Consider the following 14,359-nt stretch of genomic DNA (forward strand, 5'->3'; position numbering starts at 1 on the left):
AATTTCTAAACTGGGTTTTCTCAGCCCAATATACATTGTTAAACAGCTCTTGCGCTTATTACATAATTAGGAAGAAAGCCTTCATATTGTACCTTTATTCCACCATTTCCAGCTACAGAACACTGAGCTGAGAAAATTTTCCATCTGTCTAAACCACAGATTCCAAATCAATACACAGAGTGTCCTGGGATTATTATTTGCCTGATGAAACTTCTGAGAAGATAAAATAAAATAATAAGGGCAATATTTTAACACAGTGTCTGGTACATAGGAAATTCCCCCAAACTGATAACTGTATTTAGTGCTCTTTTTCATCACCGATACCACCATCCTAGTTACTACCTCATGCTTGGTTTATGGTAATGATAGTTCTCCAGTTCTCTTACACAACAAGACTATTTATCATAAAATACTGCTTTCATTTTGTAACTCCGCTAGAAAAATAGGCTGTAGCTCATAAATAAAACCTTAGAATTCAAACTTTTTTTATTACCAGGATCTAAAACTTTTATAGCCTACTCTTCTGTTCTCTAACAGAACTAACTGGATCCAGAATCCTAACTGGATTACCTTTTGGTTATCAATATAAGTCTGTTCTCTATCCTAGCTGGATTACCTTTTGGTTATCAATTTCGTATCACATTTTCACACTTGTGTGCCCTTTCACTTGTATAGTGATTAAATACAATAAGCATGTGACTAAAAAAAACTTCTTTTACATGATAGAATTTTCATTCTAAATATACATACTGTCAAGTCTCAAATATCTGGGCAAATGGAGACAAGAACTATCAGCATTAAATTAATTTGTCACTAACTGTGACTTCACTCACAAACCTATTTGATTTCTACCCATGTTATGAGTATATATTGACATACATTTCTGAAAAACCTGAGTTTTCTTATTTTGGTTAGGAGCAGCCATTTAACTTCATATGACTTTCTCGCTGACAGCTGAAAATAGTTCACCTTCTCAAGGTCATCACTGTTCGTTCAGTGTTAAGAAAAACAGATATAGCGGCTACAGAAAGCTGGCAGAATATATGCTGATCAAAGACTGTACCTTCTAAATTTAATACTTGGATTAGTCCTTATATTAGCTTTTTTTTTTGTTTTCTCCCCTTTTGATCAAAAAAAGGGAGATATGTAGAAGGACAGAGATGGTTAACCTCTTCCACAACCATCTCCAACACAGAAATAAGCCTAAGAGGATGCCCCACCTAGTCGGAGCGAAGACAAGAAAATGATGTTAAGTAGTAGATAGTTCCTCATCAAGAGGCTTTTTCTTTCTTTCTTTTTTTTAAATAGCTTTCTTGAGATATAATTAATGTATTATAAAGTTCATTTTAAGTATACAGTTCAGTAAGTCTTAGTAACTTTATACTGTCATCAACCATAACCACATATCCAGTTTTAGAACACTTCCACTGTCCAAAACGTTCCCTCACATGACCAACTGCAGTCAATATCCCCCTTAGACACCCATTCCCAGTAAACCACTAACTACATTCTATATCTGTAACTTTGCCTTTTCTAAGAAATCTCATATAAATGTAATCAAACAAATATACAGTCATTTCATTCTGGCTTTTTTCACTTAGCATAGTATGATTGAGGATTACCTATGTTGCTGCATCTGTCATTAGTTCTTTTGTTGCTGAGTAGTATGTTATTGTATGGACATATCACAATTTGTTCAGCATTCACTAATAATGTTCATTTAGACTGTTTCCAGTTCATGTCTAATAAGAATAAAACTGCTACAAAATGTATACATACAATCTTTGTATGGACATGTTTTCCTTCCTCTTGAGTATATACCTAGAAGTGGAATTGCTAAGTCCTATGATAAGTTCATGTTTAACCTTGTAGGAATTGCCAAGCTCTTTCTAAAGTACCATTTTACTTTCCTACCAACAATGTATGAGGATTCCAGTTTCTCTGTAACTTCAACATACTTAATATTGTCTTTTTGATGACAGCCATTTTAGTGGGTACGTACCTTACCATGTTTTAGTTTGCATTTCCCTATTAAATAGATGCTGAGCATCTTTTCATGTGCTTATTCACCATTCATAAATTATCTTTGGTGTCTATTCATATATTTTATCCACCTTCTGTTGAGTTTTTGTGTTTTTATTATTAAGTACCAAAATTCATATAGTCTGGATACAAATATTCATCAAATATACAATTTGCAAGTATTTCTCTCAGTCTGTAGCTCGTCTTTTCCCTTTATTAACGACCATTTTTAAAGGCGAGGTTTTAAATTTTGATGAAATCCAAAGTATATATATTTCTTTTTTTTATGGACCATGCATGGGGTGAAGTTTTCTATCAAGTTATTGAGAGTGTTAATTACTCTGTATTCTAATTTTCTATTTAGTCATGCTATCAATTACTGAGGAGTATTAAACTCACCAACTATAACTGTTAATTATTATTTATTTGTCCTTTATACCTAAGTTCTTGTCTCATACATTTTACCACTCTTTTATAGGATATATATGTATATCCTATAAAATATATATATATGTATTTATGATTGTTATATCTTCTTGATATATTCACCTTTTTGTCATTATGAAACACTCATCTTTGTCTCCAATAATATTCCCTGTATTAAAGTCTATTTTATCTGATAGTATGGCCACTCCCAACTCTCTTGCAGTTATTGTTTACATAGTATATCTTTCCCATTCTTTTACTTTCAACCTATTAGTATCTGAAACGAAACTATGTCTTGCAGACAGCAAACAGCTGGATCTTGCTTTTTAATCTAGTATGACAATCTCTGACATCTGATTCTTTAGATTTTATTTTGAAATAAATTTTCACTAAGTACAGATTTCGAGGTTGACTATTTTTTGTTCTTTCAGTACTTAAAAAATAATGTCACTCCACTGTTCTTTCAGCTTGCATTTTCTGATAAGAAGTCTATGTAATTCTTCTCTGTGTATATACTGTGTCTTTTTTACTGTCAGCCTTCATAATTTTCCTTCTATCTTGTTTCCAGCAGTTTGAATATGATGTGTTAAACAGATGTGTGTGTGTGTGTGTGTGTGTGTGTGTGTGTGTGATCATATTTATCCTGCTATAGGTGCTCAAGCTTTTCAGGTATGTCATTTGATGTCTTTCATTATTGGGGGAAATTCTTAGTCACTATCTTATCAAGGATTTGTGCTGCTCTTTCTCTTCTCTCTTTCCCCTTCTCCTTCACCACCTCCTCCTTCTCTTCCTCTTTCTCCTCCCCCCCCCCTTTCTGGCTTAAACCTTTTGTTCTGTTCAAGAGAAGTTTCTGGGTGGGGAGGGGTTTTGTTCCTTTTGTGCAGCAGCTGATCATCCTTTCTCACTGGCTGCAATACTGAGGGGGACTTTTGCTAGTGTCTGTTCCTGCCCCCAATCTTCCCCATGAGCACCTAGTGGAGGTCATAAAAAAGAGTCTGTTAGTGTGTGCCAAAGTTCCTTGTGTCTAGGACTCCCAAGGGTTCTAGATTGTCACACCAGCCTCCACTCAGCCTTTAGAAATTTGTTAAGAGTTTAGCTGATTTTGGGGGCACCTGGTGGCTCAGTGGGTTAAGCATCAGCCTTTGGCTCAGGTCATGATCCCAGGGTCCTGAGATCGAGCCCCACGTCGGGTTCCTTGCTCAGTGGGGAGTCTGCTTCTCCCTCTCCTCCCCACTGGTGCTCTCTGTGGCTATCTCTTGTCTTTGTCTCTCTCTTAAATAAATAAATAAAATCTTAAAAAAAAAAAAAAGAGTTCAGCTGATTTCTTCTTAACTACTTGCATGGCAGCCAGCACAACTCTTCCAGAACTCTGGCAAAGGTGAGACTATCTGTATACCCACCTCTTCCTAGAAGAGCATATTCCTCCTTGGATTTCAGGTTACTCAGTTTCCCTGTCAGTCAGATCTCCAATGGGTTAAAAAAATTTATATTTGGTAGCTTATCTATTTTTTTCTCATTAATGGGGGTAGATATGATATTCTTTCCAACTTGCTACATCCTTGGAAAAAGTAGAACTCCTAACATGTGTTTTTAGTTGAGGCTTCCTTCCCATTGGAAGACAAGCCCTTTGGTGCAAGACCAATCAGATTCATACCCAATGACTTCTTTTTAATTTGGAAGAGCTGGAAGTCAAGTTACTCTAATTTTAAAAGTGTGAGATGTGAGGCCATGATCTGTTGGCAGCTATGTTTCTTGGTGAATAAAGAAAGCAGATATGCAAATGGGGCTCATACAAAGAGGAAAATAGAAACCGAGACCATAGATGATAGTCTGTAACTTTGATTAATTTGTGTCTGGTGCCAGCTGATCAAACTATTTTCTTTTAAAATCCATGAATAGTGCTTCATTGTAAGAGACCAAATCCAAATCTTTTCCATGGCATATAAATATAAGAACCATCATTATTTGGCCTCGAGCTACTTCCCTAAGCTCATCTCCCACCACCTCTTATGCAAATCAATGTATAGTTTATCAAACAGTCCATATTGGATTGGTCTAGTGGCCTTCTAACTGGACTCCTTGCTTCCATCCTGGCCTCTCTACCATCTATTCTCAACACAGAAGTCAGGGAGATCCTTTTCAATCCTAAACTATGTCACTCAGAGTAAAAGGGAAAGTTTGAACAATGACTTATAAGGCCCTACATGGTATGATTCCTGCTGGCCTGCTTTCCTCATTTTTTCCATTTTCATCCTTGTTCATTCCACTTCAGTGACACTTTTTATTTTTTTGTTATTCCTCGAACGGACTAGAAACCATTCTGCCTCAGAGACTTTGTACTTACTGTTATCTCTTCCTAAGAACCCCTCCACCACCACCACACACACACCATACATATATGGCTTGCTTCTTCCCTTCCTTCAGTATCTACTCTAACATTACCTTATCAGTTATATTTACTCCACCCAAATGCCCTATTAAAAATACCATCATTTTCTTCTCCCACATACAGCACATAGTACTTTCTTTCCTTTTCATGTGTTCTTTCTTCTCCATAGCACTTCTCATCTGACATACTATTAGTTTGTTTATTCTGTTTCTCCTCCACTATCTCATAAGCTCCATGAAGTTTTTTTTACTGTATTATGGATACTATATGTCCAGAGAAGTAAAAGAGTTCCTAGTCCATATTAGACATGCAATAAATATCTGCCAAATGATATTTACACCTCTAAACTCCTCAGCTTAACACATGTAATTCCCTCTGGATGAATGCTTTCTCACTGTCTATCGGACAAGTTGGAATTCATATTTCTTGATTCAAATTAACCATATTCTCTTTTTACAATAATAAATTTCCCATTTCAATACAGTTTATTATTCTTTTTGTATAGCCACTGTATCATGAATATATTTTATTATAATTACCCACCATCACAATTATACAACTACCATTCCAGAGATTGTATCTTTTTCACCTTTGTATTTTCAGCAACTCATGGAGACTTAGGAATTGTTGGTTGAATTTAGTGAGAGAACTAAACTCATTATCTTTTCTACCAAATCTGGAACCAAGATATTTCACTGGAACCAAGATATTTTTCAGTCAAACTAATAAGAAACGTGACCTCTTTTCTCCAGTCCCACCCCAAGTCCTGTTTGGTAGCTGTCTTATTGATAACTATCTTTGTGTCAAGGCTTCATTGATATGTCAGTTTTAGATGCACATTTCTTCTAAATTGTGGGCAAAAGATGATAACTGAACCTTAGTCAAATCACACTTGACAGTGAAGGTTTTCTTCAGAAAAGTACTGTAAATTATTGGGACTTGTCAACACCTGACTATGTTTTCTGATTAACTCACATTTATGCCATCCATTTTTAAACTGTACTTCAGAAAACTTTTAAAGTGCTTATTAAATCCTCCTTACTGCTAGCTGTCTTTAGGTAAATGCCTATACAGAAGCCATTAAATAGTTTGAAAGGAAAACAATCTTTACAGAAAATTAGTATTTTACCCATGTGATTTAGTTCAGGCCAATAGAATGTGAGTGGAAGTATTGGGTGCATCCCAGTAAAGACAAAGACCTTTGCCCTTAACTTTCCTTCTCCATTCCTACTCATTGGAAATAGAAATCTGGAGTAACTAAGAAAGCAATATGGTGAGGATGGCAGAGTGGCTTACCAGCTTGGGTCAATGGATGACTCCCTGGAACAGAGCTTTCTATTCCCTGAACTCCCTGGACTATTATAAGTGAGAGGAAAAAACTTCAATCTCACTTGAACCAATGAGCGAGGCTTTTGGTGTTGTTGTTACAACAGTGTGGGCTATACATTAACTTATCGCATGAAGATGTGGTGAAAGTCTTCACTGGCTTTCTACTGGTCTTAAGATAAAGGCTAAAATCCTTCACAAGGCCCACAAAGTCCTATGTGGTATGGTTCCTGCCTGTCTCTCAAACCTTATCTTGGGACACTCTCCTTGTTGCCCACCCTGTTCTAGCTTTAAAAAGCTTTCCATCAGAGTCTTGCACATCACAGGGTCTGTCCGTGTACTTTTTTCCCTTCTTGGAAGGTTCTCTCTTCCACCCAGTAAATTTCCTCCTGTATATTCCTATTCATATCTTAGCTCAAGCTTAATGTTCTCATGAAAATGTTCCCTATCCCTAAGGTCTAGGTCAGATTCCTTTGTTACATACTTCAATAGTATCCTTCCTGTGTCCTTCAAAGCTCCTTATCTCTCTAATTTTGCATTTTTACAATAGTTCAAATAATCATCCTCCATTAGGTTGTAAGCTACATGACAGCGAAGACTATGCTTGTTTTAGCTCATCACTATAACCCCAGACCTAGCACAATACCTGGCTTTTAGCAGGTCTGCAATAAATATGTAAAATGAATGAACAGACTTTTATTAATGACACTCTTCCATGCATGACCCTTTCCACTGCTAATTCACTGTACATGGTGTTCATCCTCTCCCATACTCCCACTGACCATACACTAATCACTCCTTCATACTATTTCTTATTAAAAATAGTGAATGTTGGGGCACCTGGGTAGCTCAGTCTGTTAAGCATCTGCCTTTGGCTCAGGTCATGATCCCAAGGTCCCGAGATCAAGTCCTGTATCAGGCTCCCTGCTCAGCGGGGGCGTCTGCTTCTCTTTCCTTCTCCTTCTGCCCCTCCCCTCACTCATGCACATGCATGCACTCTCCCTCCCCTCTCAAATAAATAAATACAATCTTTTAAAAATTTTTTGAAAATAGTGAATGTTAGTAATAATAGAACTGAATTTTGATCCATTATCAGTGGTAAATCAGGAGGCAAAAAATGACCTTTTTCAAAACTAGTATGCAAAATAAGTTTTAACACAAACAGAGAAAGCCAATGAAAAATAATTGCCCTGGTTGTACCCAATTAAGATTTTTCAAAAATATTTTTCTTCTAGAAAATATATTTAAAGAAAAAAGATCAGTCCCAATACGCATCAGCTTTGCCGTCTTCTAGAAATCTAGAAATTACACTATGTAACATATCTAGTCTTTTTTAGAACTTTATTACATATTCTTATATAAGTAATGAAAGAAATGCAAATGAAGGGATACATGCATAGCTAAGAATGTCTATCTGTAAGCTACTAACATAGTTTCTTTCACAATACATTTACATTCTCATGCATCAAAAAACTTCATTGTTTCTCTTTCAAAAATAATTTCAAATCATCAGTTTGGACATACTATGTTTTGTTAACTGATAAATCAACTGGCTCTAAAGGGCATGGAAAAAAAGCAGAGGCATGCAATTTGTAGGTACAGTCTCCATTCAGTATTCCCTCTGTTGCTTGAAATATATGTACCAACATTTCTTTGGTTAGATGTAAATGTTTTATTTGTTTCTACTCCACTGAGAATTGAAGTAAAACTGGTTTACCGCAAGTAGACATTTGAAAAATAAATGGGGAGGAATTTTCTTTCTTTCCTTTTTATTTTTTTGGAGGGGGCTTAAGTAACAGAAACTTATTGTCATCTCACAATTTCTGACGTTAACAGTCCAAGGTCAGAGCACTGGCAGGACTATACTCCCTTTGAAGGCACTAGGAAAGGATGTGATCCAGGTTTCTCACAGCTTGTGGTAGTTCCTTGGCTTGTGGCAGTATAATTCCAATCTTTGCATGGTATTTTCTCTGTGTGCATGTCTGTCTAAATTTCCCTATTTTATAAGGATGTAGTCATGTTGGATTAGGGACCCATTCTATTTTAGTATTACTTCATCTTAATAAATACATCTGCAATGACCCTCTTTCCAAATAAAGTCGCACTCTGAAATACTGGGGATTAGGACTTCAACAAATGAATTTGATGAGGACACAATGCAACCTGTAGCACATACTATAAATACGCTTTTGTACTTTTTTCACTTAACAATAAATCCTGCAAATGATTCCATTTTAGTTCACAGAAATATTCCTCATTTTTTTATCCATGGCTGCAAAGTGCTGCATTGTGTATGTATAACATAATTTATTCAACTCCTCTTCCTTACAGAGCATTTAAACCATTTCAAATATTTTGCCATTATAAGCCAGTGCCACAATGAAAACACTACTGTACATGTATTTTCATATTGCTAGAAGAGTATCTTCAGGGTAAATTCCTGTAAGTGGGATTTGTGGGTCAGAAAGTAAATGCATGTGTACTTTTGTTAGCTTTAGCAAATTCCCCTCCAAAAGGCTGTAAAAATTTTAACTTCTATCAGCAATGTATAACACTATTTACCCATAGTATATCCACCTTTTTCATTTCTGACAATTTGAAAGGAAAATAATATCCTAGTGTAGTTTTTTTTTTCCTGAGGTTGTATAGTTATGTGTGTATGTTTTCTTTTTACATTTGAAGGAAATGACTTTTTGTAGTTCATCTCTGTCCCTGTCTTCTCTCTCTCTTCCCTTATGGTTTGATGACTTTCTTTAGTGTTATGTTTAGATTTCTTTCTTATTTTCTTTTGTGTATTTACTCTAAGTTTTTGCTTTGTGATTACTGTGCAGTTCACATATGTCATCATATGTATATAACAGTCTAAGATAGCAACTTAAATTTGAACATGTTTCAAAACTACATTTTTACTAAAACTTGTTTCTGATGTCATATTTTACATCTTTTTATTTTATGTATCCCTTCATTAATTATTGTGGTTTTAGTTAATTTTACTACTTTTGTCTGTTAACCTTCTTAGTAGCTTTATAACGGATCAATCCACTACCTTTACTATATATTTACCTTTTTTTTTTAAAGATTTTATTTATTTATTTAACAGAGAGAGAGAGAGACAGCAAGAGCAGGAACACAAGCAGGGGGAGTGGGAGAGGGAGAAGCAGGCTTCCCGCGGAGCAGGGAGCCCAATGTGGGGCTCGATCCCAGGACCCTGGGATCATGACCTGAGCCAAAGGCAGACGCTTAACGACTGAGCCACCCAGGTGCCCCTATATTTACCTTTTCAAATGAGATTTTTTTACTTTCATATATTTTCATGTTATTAATTAGTGCCATTTCTTTTTATCTTAAAGAAATCCCTTTAACATTTCTTGTAAGGCCTGTTTCTTAGTGGTAAACTGCTTTAGCTTTTGCTTATCTGGAAAACTATCTCTCCTTCCATTCTGAATGATAACCGTATCAAGTTAGAAGCTTATTCCTTTCAGCATTGGTTGGAAGCTTCTTCCTTTCAGCATTTTGAATATGTCCTGCCACTCTCTTCTGACCTGCAAAGTTTCTACTAATAAATCTGTTGATAGCCTTATGGGGGTTCTCTTATATGTAACAATCTGGTTTTCTTGCTGCTTTTAAGAGTCTCTCTTTATCATTAATTTTTGACATTTTAATTATACTGTGTCATAGTGTGGATCTCTTTGGGTTCATCTTATTTGGAACTCTCTGGGCTTCGTGAACGTGGATATTTGCTTCCTTCCCTAGGTTAGGGATGTTCTCGAGCATTATTTTTTCAAGTAAGTTTTTCTGACCCTTTATCTTTTCTCCTTCTGGGATCCCTATAATGTGAATGCTATTCCACTGATACTGTCTCATTAGTCCTTTAAGTCATCTTCATTTTTAAAATTCTCTTTTCTTTTTGTTGTTCTATCTGGGTGAGTTCCACTGCTTTGTCTTTCAGCTCATTGATCTGTTCTACTGCGTCATCCAGTCTGCTGTTGAACCTCATTAATGTATTTTTCAGTTCAGTTATTATATTCTTCAGTTCTATGACTTATGTTTGCTACTTTCTTATATTTTCTATCTCTTTGTTAAAGTTCTCACCATGTTCATCCATTCTTCTCCCAAGTTCAAGGAGCATCTTTATGGCCATTACTTGAAATTCTTTGTCAGGTAGATTACTTATTTTTGTACCATGAATGTCTTTTTCTGGGGCTCTGTCTAGTTCTTCCATTTGGAACATATTCCTCTGTTTCCTCATTTTATTTGACTCTCTGTGTTTGTTTCTAGGTATTAGGCAAAGCAGCTACCTCTCTCAGTCTTGAAGGAGAGGCCTTGTGTAGGTGATAAACTTTATTCAATCTTGCCTTAGCTCTCAGTCTTCTCTCTAACCTTCGTGATTGTCTAAATTGTCTTATTCTTGATATGTCAAATGGGGGCACTGAGGGCTCCAAGATCTGATAGTGTCCCAAGGAGAGGAATCTCATTTAGCATCTAGTTTTAGGCTGGCAGTAGGAGAATACCATGACCACTTGTGCTTGCCAGGCCCAGCCAGGAAAAGACAGGGTGTCACAACTGCCTGCACTTGCCAACTTTAGGTAGGGAGCAGGAGAATGCCATGACCATTTGCACTTGCCTGACCCAGCCAGAAAGCTGGGAGTGCTGCAACCACCCACTCTCTGGCTTCAGCAAGGCAGCAGGATAATGCTACAACATTTTGGCCCACCTATTTTAGCAAGGTGGTGGGATGGTGCCACATATGGTCTTATGCATCTGTGCTCACAGTCTATAGATTGTCTTTTCACTCTCTTTGGCAGAGAAGAAGCTTTTAATTTTAATAAAGTCCAGTTTATCAATTCTTTTTTTCATGGATCATGTCTTTCTTGTTGTATCTAAAAAGTCATCACCATACCCATGGTCACCTATATTTTCTTCTATATTATCTTATAGCAGTTTTATAGTTTTACGTTTTACATTTAGGTCTGTGATCCATTTTGAGTTAATTTTTGGGAGGGGTATTAAGGTACCTCTCTAGATTCATCTTTTTGTATTTGGATATCTACTTGCTTCACCATCATTTATTGAAAAGACTACCTTTGCCCTATTGTATTGTTTTTGCTCCTTCATCAAAGATAAGTTGACTATATTTATGTGGGTCTATTTCTGAACTCTCTATTCTGTTCTACTGATCTATTTGTCTATTCCTTTACCAATACTACACTGTTTTGACTACTGTAGCTTTGTAGTAAGACTTGAAGTTGGATAGTGTCTAACTTCGAACTTAGTTTTTCTCCTTTAGTATTGTATTGGCCATTCAGGGCGAAACAATCTCTCTTTATAAAGCTTACCATTATCTAGATAGTCAATTAATCAAGGATAATGCAAATTAGTAAAGCTATAGGCCTATCACACTCATGAACACAGGTGCAAAATTTCTCAATAAATATCATCAAATTTAAGTAATGTACAAAAATATAATATGACCAATTTGATTTCAATTCAAAAAATGTAAAGCTGGTTTAATATTGGAAAATTTTTTTAAATGTGAGTCTCTGGATTAACAGATTAGAAAATAAAATCATATGATATCTCAAATTCCATCACCAATTCCACTATATATGAAACTTAATATATGGCAGAGGATAAAATAACCATCACAGATCGGTGGCAAAAGGATGCCTACTCACAAAATTCTACAGTGATAATTGTTTGTGTGTATATCTGTATGTGTGTTGTACATAGTACCACTACCTCACACGCACACATCAACTTACAAAAATCAATTACAAATGGACCATCCACATGAGAATATCTTTATGCCTTTGGGGTAGGAAAGGAAGGGAAAAGTTTATTAAACATGATCCAAAAGCACAAACCATGGGTTAAGATGATAAATTCCACAAGAGTTTAAAATAAACATAGTAAAAAGAGGGGAAAGAGAAGTGATAAACTAATTGCTTATATCTTCATTACATACTAACAAAGGATTAATATTAATATGATATAAAGAACTAAAATCAATAAGAAACAAATAATTATGTGGAGAAATGGGGAAAAATATGAATAGGCATTTCACATTGAGAAAACACAGTGGTATATCAACAAGTGAAAAGATGCCCAACTTCATTACTGATAAGTAATAAATGAAAATCCAAACTATAATGAGGCACTACTCTATAACCATTCAACTGGCAACATGAAGAAGTTGGATGATACTAAAGGTGACAAAGATGTAAAGTAAAAAATGTCTCAGCCACTGCTGGTAAAAATGCAAACTGCTATATTCACTTTGGGAAAGTTTAGTAGCACCTGTAAAAACAAACATGCACATAACACATGATATGGTAATTTTACTCTTATACGTGCACCTGGAAGGACAGTATGAACAGCTGGACTGTAATTTTTCCTTCAGCATCAGGGATAGGGAGATTCTGACACTCGCAACACTAATAAAAGGAATATATAAAAGTGTACAAAGTCCAAGGTAAATGACAGTCCCAATGATGCTGCTATGTACTGAGCCAAACATGTGATCATCAAGATTGTTCACTGGATGACTGACATACAGCTACACAAAAGGATGGAAGCTAGTAATATATGCCTTAGGGGGTTACATGACTATCAAGGTATAAAAGCTGATGGGACTCTAAATCTGATGGTAATCATTACCTCAGATGGTCCACAAACATTCAGCCTCATCTTCTCTGACTACGTGTTCCCTTCATACAAAGTGTCAGTGGCATGAAAAGCAACTTCTAGAAGTCAAGTGACCCCTGCTATGCTGTTGTTATATATGCTTTATTGACTGCCCTTATCCTTTCTAAAAGCTACATAAACTTGATTCAGGGTGAAACCTATTGGGTTTCATAGTCTGTTTATCAGTTCAAATCCAAGATTATTGCTGCTCTTCAGGCAAAATGAGAGTTACAATATTCTACAGAGACTTTTATGTATACCAAGACACAGTTATAAGAATGTTTTTAGCATCATTATTTATAATATCAAAATAAAAATGGAAACAATAAAATGTCCATCAATAGAAGAAAGAATAAATAAATTGTATTATATGCACGTCTTGGATACTATACAGCAGGAGGAAAGCAGTTAAGAGCACTAGAGGGGAGGCTGTCCATGTGATTAAGCTTGCTAATTGGTGCTTATCAAAGTTAGGCTCTTATTCTCGCACAAACACTGGGAGATAGGGACACAATCTTTCTTGCCGATACATTTCAAAAGAGATGGCTCCCAGAGCCTTGAGAAAGACAGTCCTCTGTCGTAAAAGTGGCAAGGGGCCACTTATATGTGGCCCCTTTGCATATATACGGAGATTTATATCCCAAAGAGGCAGAGAAAGAATTTGCAACTGCAAGTTTTCTAAAGTAAATGCTCTAAGAAAAGTAAGGGGCCTATGGCCAGGTAGAAACCTATCTAACAGTTAGTCAAGCCGAAGGGAATGTTAATTCTGTCTTGGTTACTACTCTTTTTTTTTTTTAAGTTTTTATTTAAATTCCAGTTAGCTAACATACAGTGTAATATTCATTCCAGGTGCACAATATAGTGATTCAACACTTCCATATAATACCCGGTGCTCATCACAAGTGTACTCCTTATTGCCTACCACCTATTTCACCCATTCCCCCATCCACTTCCTCTCTGGTAACCATCAATACATGTTCTCCATAGTTAGAAGTCTGTTTCTTGGTTTACCTCTCTCTTTTTTCTCTTTGCTTATTTGTTTTGTTTCTTAAATTCCACATATAAATGAAATCATATGGTATTTGTCTTCTCTGACCAACTTATTTTGCTTAGCATTATACTCTCTAGCTCCAACCACGTCATTGCAAAAGGCAAGATTTCATTCTTCTTCATGGCTGAGTAATAGTCTGCTGTGTGTGTGTGTGTGTGTGTGTGTGTGTGTGTGTGTGTGTGTGTGTATACCACTTATTTATCCATTCATCAGTCAATGGACACTGGTCTGTTTTCATAATCTGGCTACTGCAGATAATGTTGCTTTAATGTCCCTTTGAATTAGTATTTTTTTGTATTCTTTGGGTAAATACCTAGTAGTGCAATTGCTGGATCACAGGGTAGTTCTATTTTTAACTTTTTGAGGAACCTCCATACTGTTTTCCAGAGTGGCTGCATCAGTTTGCATTCCCACCAACAGTGCAAATGGGTTCCCCTTTCTCCATATCCTCACCAACAACT

The 14,359-nt window shown here is 36.0% G+C and overlaps 1 pseudogene; it reads left to right on the top strand.

Moving 5' to 3' along the window:
- The first annotated feature begins 12,347 nt into the window (after positions 1-12,347).
- LOC112825144 (ATP synthase F(0) complex subunit k, mitochondrial pseudogene) overlaps positions 12,348-14,359 on the top strand; it is a 7,583-nt pseudogene continuing 5,571 nt past the window's right edge.

This window comes from Callorhinus ursinus, unplaced genomic scaffold (assembly GCF_003265705.2).
Source record: "Callorhinus ursinus isolate GAN/ISIS: 27379988/994484 unplaced genomic scaffold, GSC_fseal_2.0 scaffold12, whole genome shotgun sequence".
Lineage (NCBI taxonomy): Eukaryota > Metazoa > Chordata > Mammalia > Carnivora > Otariidae > Callorhinus > Callorhinus ursinus.